The sequence below is a fragment of the Podarcis liolepis genome (genome assembly GCF_965112155.1).
Source record: "Podarcis liolepis genome assembly, chromosome: 5".
In the NCBI taxonomy this organism is placed as follows: Eukaryota; Metazoa; Chordata; class Lepidosauria; order Squamata; family Lacertidae; genus Podarcis; species Podarcis liolepis.
Genome location: NC_139556.1, coordinates 91,490,461 through 91,510,326, shown reverse-complemented (window position 1 = coordinate 91,510,326; position 19,866 = coordinate 91,490,461). Strand labels below are relative to the sequence as shown.

The 19,866-nt window shown below is 45.4% G+C and overlaps 1 protein-coding gene across 4 annotated transcripts in view; it reads left to right on the top strand.

The window, feature by feature from the left end:
• Nucleotides 1-1,275: 1,275 nt before the first annotated feature.
• TBL1XR1 (TBL1X/Y related 1) overlaps nucleotides 1,276-19,866 on the top strand; it is a 190,531-nt gene continuing 171,940 nt past the window's right edge. Inside the window, exon 1 of one of the 4 annotated variants that reach the window (XM_083504263.1) lies at nucleotides 1,276-1,878. The gene's annotated coding sequence lies outside the window, so the exon portion shown is untranslated. The other 3 variants (XM_083504267.1, XM_083504266.1, XM_083504264.1) reach the window with 3 other exon arrangements.

The window sequence follows — 19,866 nt, the reverse complement described above, 5'->3', positions numbered from 1 at the left end:
CGCAACCTGAAAAGAACGAAACCCGCATTTGCGCGGGTCGCGATTTGCCGCTTCTGCGCATGACGTCATTTTGTGCGTCTGTGCATGCGCGAGCGGTGAAACCCGGCAGTAACCCTTTCTGGTACTTCCAGGTCACCGCGGGACGCAACCTGAAAATGCTCAACCTGAAGCAAACATAATATGAGGTATGACTGTTAAAGGACGCATTCTACTCATGTAAAAACACGCTGATTCCCGGAGCATCCTCAGGCTGGATTTAGAAGGCGACTGGGCCGGATCCAGACCCCAGGCCTTAGTTTGCCTACCCATGTGCTAGTCCGACACTGCAACCATGCTGGCTCCCCAAAACTCACTGGGAATTCCTCGATAGTTAACTGGGACTTGAACCTGGCACACTCTGGACCATGCCTTCTCCGTTTTCGAGAATGCTGGTTTTTCTACCAATGCATGTCAGAATGGGTTGTTTTCCCCACACCGGTATAAAAATAATAACCACTTTTATTATTATTTACACCCCGTCCGTCTGGCTAGGTAACTTTTAATTCCAATTGACAGATAACCCCTTCATAGTTCCTTCCATTTAGAGGGGTTTCCCTTCTCCTTTGGGGATGGTGCTAGAGCATTTGGAAGGTGGGGGGAATCCCCCCTCCTCACTTTTATCCCTACCTGCTGTGCAGCCCCCATTTAACCTACCCTGTGCAAACTCTTCTTTTCCAGTATTCTGATGGTGGCATATTTTGGTGAGGGGATCTCCTCCCCTCCCCCTCCCCCACCCAAAAAAGTCGCTGGGCTCCATATCTGCTTATTCCGCCCCCTCCCCCGCCTTTTAGGGTGGTGTTTGACAGACCTCGCAGAAACAGTGAAACACCCCCCAAAACCAGGCCCCTGCCATTCACCTCTTGCAGGTGTTTCCCCTCCCCAAAGGCTCATGAATTTTATTTCTCATCTTTGCGCCTCCCCCACCTTTTCACAGGGCTGGGAACCTCCCCTCAACCCCCCAAAAAGAAAAAAAAATGCAATTCCATTTCACTTTGTCTTGCTCTGCTTCCTCCTGGTTTTTGTGTTTTTTTGCATGGGTTTGTTTGTGTGTTGTTGTTTTTTTGCAGGAAGCAAAAGCAACAGAAAACACAGCCAGGCCTCGCCTCGCTCCCTTCCCCCTTCTCTGTGTATATGTGTTTCTGTGCGTGTGTGCGTGTGCATGTGTCTCTCTCTTCTCCTGCTCATTTCTGTATGGCTGGCCACATTTCTCTTTCTCTCTCCCCCCCCCCAAGTGCTGAGTGTCTGAGAGCCGTTGGCTGCTCTGAACCGTTTTGGCTCCTTCCCTTAGTAACAGCTTTAACATTCTGCCTCAATTCCTCTTCCATCTAAATCACACTCACACTCACACTCACACACACACACACAGATTGCTTATTATTAATATTAGTAGTATTATTACCTCCTCCTTCCTCCTCCTTCCCTGGGACTGTGATCTGTAATCTCTCCACCCCCCCTCCTCCAACAACCACCCCCCTTTCTTAAATCCCCACCCCCCAATACACACACACACAGACACACACACACACACAGAGGCTCGGGATATAATTGAACACATTGCATTTTTGGGTGGCTTTTTGCGGTCTCTATTTTTTCTTTTTTTTTTTGGAGGCGGGGAAGAAGGGGGGGGCGCGCCCGGAGCTGCTCCTGCAACTGCAGACCCGTCTTTTTTTTTTTTTTTGTTCCTACATGCCTTACCTAAATATATATTTGTATTAAAAGCCAAGGGGGAAACTGCATTTCCACATCTCTCTCTATGTTTTTTTTCCTCTCCCTCTTCTGCCTCCATTGCAAAAGGAGGGGGTAAGAACGAGCTTTAACGGAGAGCCATCAATTTGCAAGGTAAGGAGAGAGTGGTTTTGTTGTGTTTTTTTTTTGCGCGTGTGTTTTAATCTTTGCTGCTTTAAATGTACCCTTTGCAAAAGCAGAATATCTGGGGCGGTGCGCCGTGGGGGGGGGGTTGGTTTGGTTTGGTTTGGTTGGCTGGTGGAAGGAAAGCCTCGCATAAAGTAAATGCAAAAGCCTTATTATTCCCGGGTGGGGGTTGGGGGGCTTGGAGAGAAGGATTTGAAAGGGGGGGGGCGTGTTGAGACCAGAGGCTGGGGGTGGGGTGGGGTAGGGGGAAGGGCGCCTGTGTTTGTAGAGAGTTGGAGGAGGGAGTGTGGGGGATGGGCAGGAGTGTAACATGCATTTTTCAACTTGGCCCTTTCGCTTCCCTCCCCCCCCCCCACCCCGCTGGGAAACCTGGGTCTTTTAACTTTAAATATTTCTTTCCCCCCCCTCCCATCTCTCTCCCCCCCCCCCATGGCTGGGGGCGCAAAGTGTTGATTCTCCGCGTTTTGAAAGCACAAGGTTGGGTTGGGTGGGGGTGGGGGCGCAGGAAAAGGAAAAATAAAATTAAAAAAAACCAGGAAGGGATTTGCACACAAATAAATGCAAGCCAGCAGCCATTATGAAGCAAGCTGGTTTTATAGCCTATTTTTAGAACGATTTTTTTCCTTTTTTTTTTTTTTGCAAAGGAGAAGGGTTGATGATTTCCGTGCATTTCTTTTGCTGCTCGAGGAAGACGCACGCCTTTTGTATAATATAAAGATCGGAAGTGTGGTTTATGTTTATTATTATTATTAAAATAAAATGCAAAGGAGGTCAGTGGGGATTTGGGTTTGCTGGGAAGCGGGCCGGGTCTGGGAGGGAGGTGAAAGTTTTCTTTGGAAAGGTTTTTGCGCCTGAAATGCCTGTTTGCAAAAGGAGAGGTTGGGGGAAGGGAAGCTGGGCTTGTAGCTGAAGCCAGGCTGAAAGCGGGGGAAGGGACTGGTGTGAAAAGAGGGCCTTGCCTGGCGCTTTGCTCTGGAGCGGCTTTGCAAGCGATGAAAAACACAAAACAGGTTCTGCCTTTTGCTTTTTGCATTTATTCCTATTGGGGGCGATTAGATTAAGGAGGGTTCTGTTCTCTGCTTCACCTGCTTTGGAAACTGGGGGAGGGGAGGAGGTGTCTTTTAAAACTCCTCCAAAGTTGTTGTGGACAGATTCCTGGGTTTTAAGTTCTGGGGAGATCCGTTGCATTCGTATTTTATTTTATTCACTAGACAAAGCACATGGGTGCATCTGCTTTAATGTGTCCAAAGCCCCCCCGCCCCGATTTGTGCATTCGGTATTTTTCACCAGTTGTTTTTTTGGAGGTCCACGTGCAAAATAGCTGCCTCAGGAAACTGGAAGAAGGCGTGTGAAGCTGGTGTTTCTTCTCTCCTTCTTTTACATCTTTTATTTTCTTCCCTTTGCCCAGCTTAAAAAAACGGGGGTGGGGAGGGAGATATGTGTTTCCAAGGCTACTTATTATCAGGGTGTGGTTTCGCCTTCTGTCAGCAAAGACAAAATATCCATGTTTATTATTATTATTCCACAGCCATGGGGAGGAACGTATCAGATAAATGTTGGGCAGCGTGGCTTGTCAAATGACTTTGGAGGTTGGGTTAGGGCAAAATACAGAAATAAAGCCAGCGACACACACACGTATAAAAGTTTAAGGAAACTCAAAGAAGTTTTGGTCAGTAGATTGGTGTGGAGAACTTTTTTATTTTGCACGGTGTCCCTGAGTTTTGCCTACTGGGCTTGCTGACTCTCGCACGTGTTTTTACTTCCTCAATTTTTTCCACCCTTCTTGTGTAAAGGAAGTTATAGCTGATTTATATAAGGCACCACACAATTCTCATTTTCTAGCAATCTTGGGGGAGGGGAGGGAGCAGGAAGAAAAGGGGGCTTAATTACTCCCCCCCCCTTGCGCCTGTGGTCTGTTGCAGTGAATATTTGAGGGTACTGTAACTCTAAATTTTATGATTTCTGGTGATTTCTAGTGTCGCCTGCACCAACCAAGGTTTAAGAAAAAGTTCAGTTTTCAAACTTAAACTTGTGTTTTCAAGCTAGGCCACATGTCAGGGCCTTATTGGCAATTTTGGTAGAATTTTCATAACCTTGAAGCTGTGCCCGTGTGAGGCTTCCTGCTGGGTTTGACTGCGACCCACATCTCACTAGGGAGTAAACCCCATGGAACTTTGTAGGCCTTACTTCTGAGTAAACATTCACAGGAGTGTGCATTTTAGGCCAGACGTGTGTAAACAGAGGCGAGTGTGCGTTCTTGGAGATATCCGTGGGGCTGTTGGTGTGAATTTTGCGTTAACTGAGCTGTGGATTCTGGGTAAAAGTTGGACAGGTTGCTGATTTGTTGGCGGCGCTACTCATTTGAATAAAAAACCGTTTGAAGATTATTCATTCTTAAGCATATTGTGGTTTTTATAGTAGTACGGGTTTATCGTTTTATGTTTGCATTCTCTTTTATTTGTATGACGCCTAGAGAGTTTTATGGGATGTCTCCATAAACAGAACAAATAAGTAAATAGATGTTGACAGCGTTGTCCGCTAAGAAACTTGGAAAATTTTGTCGGAACGCATGTGGTTGTAAACAAGGGGAATGTCATTCCTGAGTGCTGAACAGTTACCTGGGATGCTATTTGTGTATATAGTTACGAAACGACGGATTTGATTTGACCTGGACATTTTGGTGACGTTTGCGCATCGCATGAGCCATGGTTTACCACCCACAAGTGCCACTCTGATCCTCCCTGCTTACACTGGGAGGAAACCAACCTCAATCCGTGGTTTAGTGTTGCATCCAGACCAGGAAGTGTGGTTTGTTTTGCTGCAAACAAACCAAGGTTTGCTGCTGCCTTACCAGTTAAACCAAACCAAATCCTAACTCTTGTTTCAGATGTAATGCCAACTTAGGAATCTTCGCTTGTTTCTCTCTCTCCCAACACTCCTGGACTAAAGAGTGTGTGACTTGCTTGTGCTCTGTAAACTATGGTTTGTGGCATACTGTGGCATGTGAATGAGGCCATTGGCAACTTAGATAGATATTACTGTTCGCACTCTTTATAATTGGGTCGTACTGTTACTTGAATTTAAAAGTGTATTTGGGGGAACATAACATTCAGTTCATTTTCTTCCAGTGAAATCATATTTAGGACCACCTTATTTTTCCTTTTTTAAAAAAGGAAGGGCTCTGGAGTAATGAATTTGGCCATGACCGAAGTTTACTTTACCAGTGGGGTGTTCTGTTTGCGGAAGCAGAAGAAGACTACTGCAGGGTGATCCTATGCGTCCAGAAAGCGTGTTTTGAATATATTATGGGTGGGGCTGATGGAGTGGCTTGTTCCCCCCCCAGTTGACCCCTCCCCCCCAATAATTGGTGAATACACTCATCCTCCCCAGAGGCATGGGATAGTACATTCCCCAGGGAACGATTTCAACAAAACTTAGGACGTAAAGAGACAAGGGCTTTGAATAGCAATTTTTTAAAAATTGCAGCAATTCTTTGAAACGGCCTGATGGCCTTGATACTAAGTAGAACCTCCATGCATGGAGCTGTCTACCTCCATGAGAATGACCACGCTCCCATCTTGCTTACTTACAATATTTACAGGCTGCCTTTCAACAGAAGGCAGTTCACAACAGTTAAAATAACAACAAAGCTTCTCTGGGAAGAATAAAACGTTGGAATACGATTTCTGATTTGGATAAAATGCTGTAATAACTAAATGTGGTGCATATTTCCTCCTCCCCATCCATTTAGTCTGCCACTGCCCCCCCCCCCAATAATATTCATTTTCAGGTATTGCTCATTGTTTGCCCAAGAATCCTGAGCTATGTGTGCTCTTTCCCCTTCCTAGTAACTTACGTTAGTTATAGAAGTGCAAGGTTAACGCTGTAAAAACTGAAGGCATGCATGTGATTTTGCAGGCTCCCAGATGATTATGAAGAACACCTGGAAAGTGTTTAGTATTCTTCCCTTCTGAATGCGTAGGTATAGGAGTAAGGGAAATATTAGTGGGATGTGTTTGGGCCTTAGGTGGCTGTTCGGTTCAGAGAGGCCTAACACGACATGTGTGTTTGGGAAGTGGGTGCCTTAAATTATGTGGAGGAAACATACGGGGTTTCTGCAACAGTTGGGCGCATAAGCTACTCATCCCAGAGTTTTAGGGCAACTTCTCAAAAGGCCAACTGTTTTACAAGGCCGTGGATTCCTCTATGTGGCGGTAATGATGAGTGCCTTGTGTAGTTGCTTTGAAGTTCTAAGGCGTTGCTATAAAACTGTAAGTGCAAAAAGCATTGTAAAACTTTGAATCTGGCTTTGTAGTTATTACTTCAGCCACCTCAGGTGGTAGCCGGTGGGGCTTGTATGGCCGACTCGCAAGAATTGCTTAAAAGTTCAGAACTGTGTGTGTGTGTGTGTTCGTATGTGTTCGCGCACGTGCTTGTTTGAGCAAGTAAAAATTAAGCATACAGAATGACTTCATTTGGCACAAGGCTGTGAAATTTTGCTCCAACATCTGGAATATGCTGCAGCGAGAAGCTGATAAGCAATGGTAGCATGATGCTGTAGTTTTTGAGGGCGACATAGCTCTCAAAAAGTCCCAGCGTCTCCATGGTGTAAGTGGGATTGTGTGAAGTATGCTTTAGGGTGACACTTGAACTCTGGACCTTGTCACTCACATGAGTCAGCCATGATGCTGTGCCAGCTGTTGTAAATAGTCTTATGTAGAATGCTAGCCTGTCTTGCTTTTTACATGGAAGTAACACGGGTGGTGCTGTGGTCTAAACCACAGATCCTAGGGCTTGCCGATTGGAAGGTTGGCGGTTCAAATCCCCGCAACGGGGTGAGCTGTTGCTCAGTCCCTGCTCCTTCCCACCTAGCAGTTCAAAAGCACGTCAGAGTGCAAGTAGATAAATAGGTACCACTCCGGCGGGAAGGTAAATGGCGTTTCCGTGTGCTGCTCTGGTTTCGCCAGAAGCGGCTTAAGTCATGCTGGCCACATGACCCAGAAAAACTGTGCGGACAAACGTCGGCTCCCTCGGCCAGTAAAGCAAGATGAGTGCCGCAACCCCAGAGTCGTTTGCAACTGGACTTAACTGCCAGGGGTCCTTTACTTTTTAAAAAAGTCATTTGAAGCCGGTGGACATTCTGCATAAACATGGTGAGGTCTAGGCCCACTTTATTAGATTTACAGAATCGTGGAATTGCAGAGTTGGAAGCCCCCTGCAACGCAGGAATATGCAACTGTCTTGTCTTTACTCCACATCCCCTACTGGGGGTGTTTATTTATAATAAGGTGTCCTTAGTGTCCAGGGCTAGAGGATTCCTGTGAGATACGTATATGAACACTCAAAATGCTTTAAAAAAACAAAGCACTAAGCATTGTTACTAAGTTGTTTAGGAATAGCAGGCTGGATAGCTCAGTCTGTAGAGCATGCGACTCTTCATCTCAGGGTCGTGGGTTTGAGCCCTGCACTGGGCAAAAGATTCCTGCATTGCATGGGGCTGGGTGGAATAAATGTCCCTTGTGATCCCTTCCAACTCCTCCAATTCTTGAAATACGCCCTATCTGTGTTGCTGGAATGCTCAGGAGCACAGTCACACATGGTGGGGAATTTTTTAAAGGGACGTAACTGTCCAGGTGAACTTGTTGGCAATCTCCAAACCAGCTTTTGAGTCTAAGGATGTAAAACAAGAGTACAGCTGCTCTATATCAAATGTAGAGAATGGATATTTTGTGCACAGCAGGAGTGTTATAATAACATGCTTCTCAACGAGCTCTTGAGATCAGTGTATAATATAATCTCCATGGACCAGCTAGTCTCTGTATGTGCAGAATCTTTCCCTGTAGCACCTATAAAATGGGTTAGAAGCTCCAGTTAGTACACAAGCCAACTACCCATTTACTTGCTTATCTGTTTGGCTTCCTCTTAGGTGCTGGAGTCAACTGTGTTTTCCACTTGAAACCCTATTTTTGGCCAATGTGCTTTTTGTGGTGCTCTGAGCGTGGTCTTCTCAGTTGTGGCACCACAGCTATAGGACAGCTTCTCCAAGAACGCCTGCCACACTCCTTCTCTTTCATCTTCTTGCTCCAGTTAAGTGTTGGTCTAAAAACACTGCTTTCCAATGTTGCAGCACCTGAGTATTTGTTGGATTAAGAAAAAATGTAATTGGATTTACAATTGAAAACAGTTATTGCACATCATTTGTCTGCTTGCAGAAAGATGATTCATAAATGTTACCTAATACTGAAATACATATTTTAATTGTCTGAATGTGAATAAGCTTAGTATGTAGTGGCTGTAAATGGTCCTCGTGAAGCAGGTGGAAGAATTAGTCTTTAACTTTTACCTCCTCTTCTGAAAGAGCCACATCTTATTTATGTAAAACATTTATATCCTACTTTTTTAAAAAAACACACCACCACCAAAAATAAATTCAAAGTGGCTTACATCTGTTGCCGACCTTACAATAAATAAATGTGATATAACACAGCAAAAAAAACCCCCAAAACCAGTAATGGAGATAAACATCATGAACATTTCAATGCCAAGTGAGCAATAAATTACAAAACTTCCAGAGCAATCATGTCTTTGCTAGATGTCGGCTGCTGCAGAGGAATACAAAGGCATAGGTCAGCTTCCCCCAATTCTTCCAGCTATTTTGGACTACAATTCCCATCAGCCATCACTGACCGGACTGCGCTGATGGGTGTTGTAGTCCAAAATGTATGGAGGGCACCGAGTTAAGGAAGACTCAGCAAAGTTTTGAGTTGCGTATACAAGGTAGTTGTGACAGTTTTTCTGCATGGAACATCTCTTCCCTGTAAAAGAAGAAAATAGAAAACCCAGTGATACCTGTTTAGGGTCATGTGTGAAACGGTTTTCATGTAATGATTGAGGAACACTTGTGGAATTTTTTAAATGTTCCTGTGATGTAGGGGCATCCTTACAATTTGACTACATAACTGTGTGCAGATTAGTGTCTTTTGGCAGGGTGCAACCATCTTTGCCCATATTTATGCCCCCTGCTCTGCGGCTTTATTGTACTTCAGCATCTGGTATTCCTCCTGAATATTTCTGCTCCTCGGTGTGTTGACTGAAGATTTGGATGTGCGGTAAAGCACTGCTTTGATGTTGATTTCGCTCTTAGCAGACCATTTGTCCATCTAGCCTGGCAGTTTCTCTATTTTGATTGGCAGCCGCTCTCCCGAATCTCTGGGAGAGCTGCATTTCACATCACCTGCTCTCTGATCCTCTTAACTGGAGATGCCAGGAATCAAACGCGGGAACTTCTGAAAATAAAGCATTCCCTCCGTCGCTGAGCTGTGGTCCTTTCCTGTCGAGAAGGGTACAGAGCATTTTGCTGTTTCAGCAGAACTTGGTGTTGAACAAGGTGGTTTGTTTTTACTTAAATGTTAGGGAAATTCCCTGGCGGTCCTCGTTCTACAGTAGAACAGATTGCCTTGCTAAGTCGTGGACTTTAATCTTTCTTCTGGGGTTTCTAAACAGAGGCTGGACAATCAGCTATCGGGGATGCTGTGGTCTGTGAATTCCTGCATTGGCAGGATGTTGTGTTGTGTTGCGTGACCTTCCAACGCTTGGATTATGTGAGATTCATGCTTGGAATACCTGCCACAGAGTGTGGAGATGGCTGCTAGTTTAGATGGCTTTAAATCCAAATTGGAGAAATTTCTCTGCCCATTTTTCTTTCAAAATATGGTATGTCTCTCTGATTGTACAAATCTTGGACTCGAGAGATTTGTTTTGTTGTAATGCTGGCTTGTGACTCGTTTGTGGTGGTGTTGAATTCTAGGTCTAATTAGTCTGTGTCACCTCAAATTCCTTGGCACCAGTATCAGTTTTGTGTTGACCAGTGTCACGTTCTTCAGTGTCATCTATTTATAGCACTGAATAAATATTTCAAATTCCTAGGGCCTGGCATTAAATTTATAGGTTGATGAATGACTAGGAGGCCTGATTATTTTAGTGGGCATTCAAACCGGGAGGAATACACTTAAAGGAGTAACAGTGTTAATAAGTCCAATAAGCCAACATAAATGTTAGGCGTACTGTTTGGCTAAGTTTTAGTGAGCGTAGACCCGTTTGCAGTTCATGAACACGACTAAGTTAAATCCACTAACTTCTTTGGATCTGCTCTGGGTAAATGGTAGCTGAAGACCACTTATGTGAGTTTGAGGGAAAACAAACCACCTCACTACTCACTTTCCTAATACCCACCATCCCCCTGCTCTGAACTTCAAATGACGGTTCATATTAACAACATCTGCTGTTGTGAGAAAGGTTTCGTTCGTTCCCTCTGTTCCTTCCAGAACTTTCTGGAAGTTGGCGGCCACCTCACCCCTTCTGTCACTGTGAGGCATTGATGATGTACTGAGGATAATGTGAGTCCAGTTCTTTTTAAGGATGGTTCGGTGATTCTCAATGCTTCATTATTATTTTTTAGGGGTTGTCACTGCATCTAGCTTTGAATGGATGTTTAGGGACTGTCTTCCACTCTGTAATCATAATCTATAATCATAAAGTTCATTGGGGTCTTGTAGGCAGTGCTAGAAATTCGGATATACAAGCTAAGCACCAAATGGCTCTTTGAACCAGGGTTACAGTCGCCAAAATGGAATCCCTAATTGCCCTTTTTGGGCCAGGCGGCTTGGAAGTCGTATTTTTGAAATCGACTTTTGGGTTCCTGAAATCTGTTCTGATTGTGCTGATAAAATTTAACGTGTAGAATTCTACAGGATGTGTTGCTAGTGTGAGAAAACATTCAGGATCCAAGGATCCCCAGGCATGTGCCTCCAGATGGTGGAGACGTCCGGCACCATCTTGGCGCCTGAGCGTCATCACTTGGTTGCAAGTGGTTGATATCCAGGTGTAAAATGCACCTGGTGAATTCTGAGCACTGCTTGTTTCCCATCCGAGTTCTCAGAGCTGCGTACGGAACCAGAATCTTCATCTTCATGCTGAAGGTCCCAGGTTCAGTCCTCAGCATCTCCATGGAGGGCTGGGAAAAAACCCTTCCTGGAGCCCTGGGGAGTCACGGCCTGTGTTCACAGTTGTTTTGGGTGGCCTATATTGGGCATGGTGTGGGTCGGGTCTGCAACCCGCGGCTCCGGAGCCACATGTGGCTCTTTTACACCTTTGCCGCGGCTCCGGGGCGGATACTAGCGAGGGGAGGAGGCGCATTGTGCGCCCCGACACTCCCCACTGTGGCGGGCGCTGTACTGGCTGTGACGTCGCATGGGGGCGGTGCGTGCTTCAGTCACACACCGTCCCGACGTCACCTTCCCACCCGCTGTCAGATCGGGCATTAAGGTAAGAAACAATATATGCAGTGTTATATTTGTTTTAAATGTAGTAATGGTTTTGCGACTCCCAGTTTTTTCCCCTTCGGAAATGGGTCCAAGTGGCTCTTTTTGTCTTAAAGGTTGCAGACCCCTGGTGTGGGTCTATCCTCTTGAAGTTCTACTCTGGCCTCCGAAAGCCAGCTTGCTCCAAAAGGTCTTGGCAGCCCGTCCAAAAGATGTCCTAGCCATCGTTCTCCAGGCGAAGGGCCCCCACAGAGCAGCGAGGCGCCCCAGTCTCCCGGTCTGCCCTTGCTCTCAGAAATGGCGCATGGATGGAATGTTCCAAGAGGATGCTTTGTTGCTCTGAGAGATGATAAAAGCACAAAAGGAGGTTTTTTTCCTTCCTCCCTTTCCTCCCTTTGTCTTGATTTCTATTTTGCAGGCCTGAGGGCAAGGCATGTCTTGTTTTCATTTACGTGGTGCTCACCAGAAACATCGTGTATTCAGTTTTAATTGGTGTGAGACACTTTGGGATACAGATTTTTTCCCCTTTTTTTAATTGTCAGAAAAGCTGGGTACAAGTACAATAAATACGTCTGACGTCTTGGGCATTTGGCAGTTTAAGGCCTTATTAGTCAAAAAGTGTCAGCAAGTTCTGTTGTGCCCAGAAGGCAGGCGGCATGGATACGGCCGCCAGGACTTTTCCTGTCCCTAAGCGGCTCTGCCACACACGGTCCAAGGTGAGCGTCCTGATTATTTGCAATGCTGTATGAGATCCTGGAGACCAACACTCCGATTTCGCTGACGCCTACTTATTGTTTATTTGTTAGATGTATATACTGTCCTTCATCATAAGGCTTCAGGGCGGTTCACAGAATAAAATACAGGAGAAAAAGAAGTAAATAAGTAAATCAAAGCAGCAAAGCAATAACCTCTCTTTCCCACAGGCACATTTAAAGGCCTAGTTGAACAGGAATGTTTTCGCCTGGCGCCTAAAAATATACAATGAAGGCACCAGGCGAGTCTCCCTGGGGAGAGCATTCCACAGACAGGGAGCCACTGCAGAGAAGGCCCCATTCTCGTGTTGCCACCCTCCAGACCTCTCAAGGAGGAGACACATGAAGAAGAGCCTTAGATGGTGAACACAGAGCCCGGGTTTGTTCATATGGGGAGAGGCGGTCCTTGAGGTATTGCGGTCCTGAGCTGTTTAAGGTTTCACAGGTCAAAACCAGCACTTTGAATTGGGCACGGAAACTAATTGGCAACCGGTGCAGTCAGGCCAGGGTCGGTGTAGTACAGTGGTGCCTCGCAAGACGGAATTAATTCGTTCCGCGAGTTTTTTCGTCTAGCGAATTTTTCGTCTTGCGAAGCACGGTGTCGGAAAAGTTTTGGAAAAGCTTCAAAAATCACCAAAAACCTCAAAAAAGGCTACCACACCGCGTTCTATGAGTTGCTCCTCGAAGTCAAGTCGCAACTGTATTAACGGTGTTAAGAAAAAGGAAACAAACTTGCAAGACGTTTTCGTCTTGCGAAGCAAGCCCATAGGGAAATTCGTCTTGCGAAGCAGCTCAAAAAACAAAAAACCCTTTCGTCTAGCGAGTTTTTCGTCTTGTGAGGCATTCATCTTGCGGGGCACCACTGTATGCTCAAACCCATGAAATGGTGCTGCTCCTAGCAGCCCCTTGAATTGTCTTGGTTCATGTTTATCTGGTGTTCATTCATCCGCCTCCCTACGTCACTCATCTGTGGGGGGGTTTGGGGGGGGAGGAGAGGTTGTTTACTTCATTCTGACCAGCTAAAGCATTAATTCTAAGGTGCCAGTGTTATAAAATCAGATATAGAAGGCAATCGCCAAATGGCACCTTAAACCTAGGTTGCAGTTGCCACAACGGAATGTTTAGGCACCTTTTTGCAGTAATTATTATTATTATTATTATTATTATTATTATTATTATTATTATCATCATTTCTATACAGCTTTATATTTTAAGGGGGGGGAAATCTCAAAGCGGTTTACAACACATTTAAGCATCAAATAAAACAACTCAGAATAAAAGAATTCAGACCAGGGAAAATATTTCAGATCCTTCTCTGACATTTTCTTCCTCCATACAGAGGTGCTCTAGGGAGCCAGTGTGGTATAATGGTGAGAGTGTCGGACCTGGGAGATCGGGGTTCAGATCTCCACTCAGTCACTGGGTGACCTTGGAGTCAATCACAGCCTCTTAACCTACGTCACAGGGTCATTGTAGGGGTTAACTGAGGGGGTCCTACCATGTACCATGGAGAAAAAGGTGGGATATAAATGCTCTTCTGCTTACCTGCTTAAGAAAGCTGGAGGGGCCAGTCAGATGGAGATGTCAGTTGCCAATCTGGCAACGAGAGATCTCCACGTGGTCACAAAACGTGCCTGGCTCCTGGGGAAACATTCTTAGGTGGTATGGGTTTTCTGGAATTTTGTTTTTGAATTGGAACGTTTTCCTATGCAAATCAGGGTGATAAGTATCAGAAATCTTCAAAAATGGTATTGGAAAAGTTTCTGAAGCCTTCGTGTTATCGAACTTAGCGTACTTATTTTATTTTGACTTTCGGCAAAGCTGAAAACATTGAAACTGCAAAACTTGCCCAACGCTTATTTGCAGTTGGTGTCCATTCATTATTGCAAATGAACTTAACGTTTTTCTTTTCCGCCGAAAAATAAAGCAGTGTTCAAAATTCGCTAGGTGCAAGGAGCTAAGGGCCACTTGCGACCAAGTGAAGATGCCCAGGCGCCAAGATGGAGCCTGACGTCTCCACCACCTGGGGAGTCCTCGGATCTTGACTATTTCCACACACTAGCAACATATCCTATAGAATTCTATCCTTTATATTTTATCTGCGCAGTCAGAACGAATTTCAGGGATCAAAACGTCAAGTTGAAAAATGCGACTTTCAAACCACCTGGTCCAAAAATGGCAACTAGGCATTTTTGCTTTGGCAACTGTAAGCCCCGGTTTAAGGAGCCGTTTGGTGCCTAGCTTATATATCTTGAGTTTCTACCATTGAAATGAAGCACTGGAAATTGTTCTGTTTGACATCGCTGCCGTTCTTTAAGGGAAGCCACCTGTAGTGTGTTCTACAGAAGTCTTGCGTAGAGGTTATGAAAGCGTGAATGACATGAAGTGCATTCCATGAGCGACTTGGAAGTACATAGAAGCATTATCCCAGTAGGGTTTCCGGTTTCCAGTGGCAGCCTTTTTTGCTAAATATTGCGTGGCATTGGAAGAGTCAGCAACTTCTTCAGAGCACCTTGGTGGAGGCTAGTGCTGTGTCGATAGCATCTAAGGAACGGATTGAGGTGAATTCAGTGAAAAATCTATTTAAGTCCAACTCAGCCTGGAAAACGAAGCAGCTAAAAAAATATTTCATACTAGAGAGAAGCATCCGTCCGACCCATGTATTCTGATTAAGGCACGGTGGGATTTAGCCATTGCTGGCGAAAAGATCGGGAGATGAAAAATTAGTGCAGACGAGGAGGTGATTGACAGCATGCAAATAAAAGAGAAGCAGCGTAAATTTCCAAGGCTGGAGGAGAAATTAATTCGGCCCATATTTTAAAGCATGCTGGCCTAATTCTCTGTCCTTGAGTTATATGAAGATTGGATCAGGGCTATACATTGGATTATGCATTTCTCTGATTTTTGCAGGGGTTTTGGTTCAAGTGATATGCAAAAAATTGCGGATTTTACAGAAAAAAGCATTGCAAAGCATACAGAAATGTATTTTTTTGGGGGGGGGTAAACGCGTACAATCTTTTGGACTGTTTCACACAGAATGTGATTATTTTTTTAATGTTGAAAGATGGAAGTTGGAGGCATGCAAAGAAAAGTAGAAACCTACAACCTACATTTCACCTCTCATTATTTCTAGGTCCATGCATTCCTTGCTCCCTGAATGATTTTGAGAGTAAGTTTCCAAGTAAGGATGGTGTAGTAGTTTATCCTGCTGAGTTCATGAGAAATATGTGCAGGTAGCATTGGAATGTATTGCAGAAGCCTTTGGGGGAGATTGGTTATGGAAGCAAGAAACGTTAATAAGATGTAAAATATGCAAGGTAGCTATCAGTGTCCAGTCATTCTCCATATCTTGTGCTGTTAAATTTAGTCCAGGATTACAGCTTTGGCCTCTGGTTGAGTGCCCAGCTTTGCAGATTTGAGTTCCTGTTGCCCCAGATAGATCTGGCAGCTGTGGTGCAAGAGGATACTGGACTAGATAGGTCTTTGAAGCTACAGGGCTGTTCTTATGGAAACAGCTGGTGAACTGCTGCTGTCATGCAGATGCACAGCTTGAGGGGGTATCGAGATCAGAGGACAAGGACAAGCTTTTCTACAGCTTAAAGAAGAAGCTTCTGTAGACCTTCCTGTTGAGGAGAGATGATGGCCAACCTGGGTGGAGTTGCTGGCCAGGGCAGCCCTCCAGATGTTGTTGGACTGTAGTTCCCATCAGGCCTGGGCGATAAATTGATATATTGTCCAAAGCTGGTTTGAAGTCCATATCATGCTATTGGTTTCATAATTTTTGACCTGTCAATAGATGGCGAATGTGCGTTAGGATCACAGAACCAGTGGTCAGGGATGATGGGTGCTGTAGTCATGCAACAGCTGGGGACCTGAGTTTGAGAACCTCCTGAGTTACGCCATCTGTTGAGTGGGGAAACTTAGCTCGACTGTTCAGCTGCTTAAGCAATTTTTATTTTTACTCTAATTAAACCCAGCGATTATCCAAACAGTGTTCTTTCCCCCCCTTCCCCCACTTTCTTTTTCTTTTTGTTATTTTGGTAAAACTTGAGAGGTTATTGTAGAAAGCGAGCAGTCGGCATCTGCTCCCTAAATGCTCTTTGATGAACTTTTGTTCAAACTGCAAATCTTTCCAGGAAGTCGTGCTTGCAAAAGAATACCCCACAGCTCTGCGGCTTGACATTTTGCATTTAATCTGTTGTGATTTTCCTCCTCCATTTTGCAGCTGAGCGAACTTGGCTATGATAGATGCCTAGCAGTAAGGTGCGGGCCATACCTTCCTGCTCCTTTCTAAATAAAGATGTACGCATGTGTAAAATCAGTCTGGAGAAAACCCTCCAGCTTCTGTGAGGGGGATGGGGAAAGGGGAGAGTGAAACTGCCGGTTACCTTGGAAGATGCATGTTTGCCAGTTGATGGCAATGTGGTAATAGCCCCTTTCTCCAACTGAGTTGGCTTGCAGGAGAAATTGATTGGCAAGTGAAAGCTTAATCTTGATTCTTTATGTGCAAATACCCTTTGCTGTAGGAATGTTATGAGCAACCTCTTTTTTTTGTGGCTTGCAACATACATAGTTCCAGTTTTGACATTTTACTGCAGGTAGCTGGAGCTGCAATGCTAAAACTTGATGGTTGTGTTTCTGGAGCTACACATTCGGCCAGGGGTAGGCAACATGGCACCTTCCAGATGTTGGACAACAACTCCCATCGCCCCTGGCCATTGGCCTTGTTGGCCGGTGGGAGTTGTAGTCCAACAGCATTTGGAGGCCGCCATGTTGGTTTTCTCTGAGTTAGACTTTCTCTAGTTCCTTCTGCAGCTGCTTTGACTGCGGGTGCTAATGTTGCTTTCAGCTTGTTGCTGTGGGTTCCCTTGTGGGTTTTTCCTTTTGTAATTTCTTTCTTTCCTCCCATCTTTTTTAATTTCTCACTTTACTCCCCACCCTCAAGAATCCCAGGATACCGACAACACAGGCAAAGACCGGTCCAGCTTAGCCCAGCAGTTACTTCGACTCTACATTTGCAGAATCACTAATTGCTTAACGGCAGTTCGATGCTCTGCGGGCGCTGTCTGGCTTTATTTAAAACAAAACCAAAACCAAAACAGGCAAAGACCGAGTACGTTATTGGCTCGAATATAAGCCGCACCTGAATATAAGCCACACTTTTAAAATTGGAGGGGGGAGGAAGAAAAAATAAATAAAAAATATCCGAATATAAGCCGTTCCGTTCCTCGCTGCTCCTGGCTGCATACTGGGGGTGAGGAGCCACGCTGTGTTGCCGGCAGCCTTTCCCCTTCCTGGCTCTCTCCCTTCCCAGCCTTGGGGGAGGGGATGGGGGACTATGCATGGGGCGGGCCATCATTCTACAATGAGGTCCAGACACTCAGGTCCAGCTCCAAGGGCCTTCTGGTGGTTTCCTCACTGCGAGAAGCCAAGTTACAGGGAACCAGGCAGAGGGCCTTCTCGGTAGTGGCACCCGCCCTGTGGAACGCCCTCCCAGCAGATGTCAAAGGGAAAAACAGCTACCAGACTTTTAGAAGACATCTGAAGGCAGCCCTGTTTAGGGAAGCTTTTGGAAGCCGCCCAGAGTGGCTGGGGAAGCCCAGCCAGATGGGCGGGGTATAAATAATAAATATTATTATTACTATTATTACTATTATTATTATTTGCCGCTCTCCTGGTGCTGTTTGCCCCATGCTCCTGGCTGCATACCATAAGGTTGTGAATATAAGCCGCACACGAACTTTTCACAGTCGGAATTTGGGAAAAAGGTGAGGCTTATATTCAGGCCAATACGGTAATTGAATCAAGGTCACCCAGGGAGCTTTATGCAAAAGTGGGGGGTTTGAAGTGGGTCCCCCAGGTCCATCATTCTTATCCCAGCCCTAAATATGGTTTTGACTATAACTCCCATCACCCCTTCCCATTGATCTTTCTGGCTGGGGCTGATAGGATTTGTATTTTAACAACATGCAGAATGCACAAAGCTCCAACCAGTTCAACACACCGTTTGGTCTGTTCTTGTTTTTATTTTTATTATATATTTTACGTTTTTATGTTGTGATTTTATCTTGTGAACCATCCTGAGGCCTGCGGGTATAGAGTGGCACACAGATTTAATAAATACAACAACATGAACAACAACATCACACTGTTTCCTCATAATTTCCTTTGGTATAAAACCCTAATATGAAAACTGCTTTGCGTCCGACAGCTGGGAGAGCCTAGAAATAAAAATGGATTCTGTTTGTTGACCGAGGCGGACAGCCAGGCAGCAAATGTGCACGGCCAGTCCTCGAGCGCTACCTAAACTTCCCCAGCTTGGTGTTAATCCAGATGTTGCTGGATTGGATCTTCCATTGCTCTCCGAGAGCCTGGCCAGTGGGCAGCGATGATGGGAATTGTAGCTCCAAACATCTGGAGGACATCCGATTCTGGAAGGCTGCTTTCAGGCACATCTCGGCTGGAGAGCAGATAGCACAAGACGCGTGGCCAAAACATAACTGCTCAGTCCTTGTAGTTGAATGTAGCCGGTCTTCCCTGTAATTGCCAGATGTTAGAAAGTTCAGCGGCCTCTTTTGTAAACATGAAGTTATGGTATGTGGGCAGGATTCAGCAAGTAAGTCCCACTAGCAGTAGCTCATGGAAAGACTTCTGCTAGTGCAACCCCCAGAACAGCCACCCAGAGTGGCTGGGGCAACCCAGTCAGATGGGCAGGGTACAACTATAACAACAACAACAACAACAACAATTAAAACAACGTGCGGCCGTAGCACTACAGTGGTGCCTCGCAAGACGAAAAGAATCCGTTCTGTGATTCTCTTCGTCTAGCGGTTTTTTCGTCTTGCAAAGCAAGCCCATTGACGGATTAGCGGCTTTTAGCGGCTTTTAGCGGCTTTTCGTCTTATCGGATCAGCTGATAAGCGGCTTAGCGGCTTAGAAAAGGGGGGGGGGAAGGAAAAAAAACCTGCAGGAACTCGCAAGACATTTTTGTCTTCCGAAGCAAGCCCATAGGAGATTCGTTTTGCGAAGCACCTCCAAAACGGAAAACTCTTTCGTCTAGCGAGTTTTCCGTCTTGCGAGGCATTCGTCTTGCGGGGCACCACTGTATATGGATTCCTCCCGACGTTGGTTCTCAACTTTGCATGCATAACAAGAGCTAATGATTGGCTCTTCAATTACATTCAGGTTTTAACTCCAAACTTGGTGGTAGATTCACTTTGCATGCAAAGAGGAAGAGGTAACAACCAGAAATTCCCTCTTTCAGTTTTAGACAGGCAGTGAACTTGGTGACTGACTACTCACTCACTCCTTCCCTTTGTATTACGTGGTTAGTGTTGTCCTGCCTGTGGGGATAATGTGTATGAAATGCGATGAGAACTCAACAGGAAAGCATGATATAAATAGCTAAGCATTTATTTTCTTCTTCTATTTTGCTTTTATTATTCGTGAGTGGAGGCTTATGGTTTTGGAGCAGACTTCTCCAGCTCTGGAGGAAGGGACCCTACCTTCTCTTGATCCCTTCTCTTGATCCCTTCTTTTGCCTACCTTGATCCCTTCTCTTGCAGTAACGCGGTTGCGGTTATGTGATCTTCTGCTTGCTTAGGCATGAAGATCGCTCAACCTGTCATGTCCTAGGGGAACAAAACAAAACCTTGGGTCATACTCTGGCCGTGGTGAGCTTGAGCATATTTCAAATTGTTTCTAGCATGCCAATGGCCCTTACAATTCGAAGAGTTGGATGCTTCTTCTGCCCACGATTTGCGTGTTTCTGAGACCCAGTTCACATGTAATGCTAAGCCACGCCATGGCTTCTTGCGTGCATGAGGGATCCTGAAAAGGAGATCATGGCTGCAGAGCTCCTCTCAGGTTCTCCTGGTGCCACC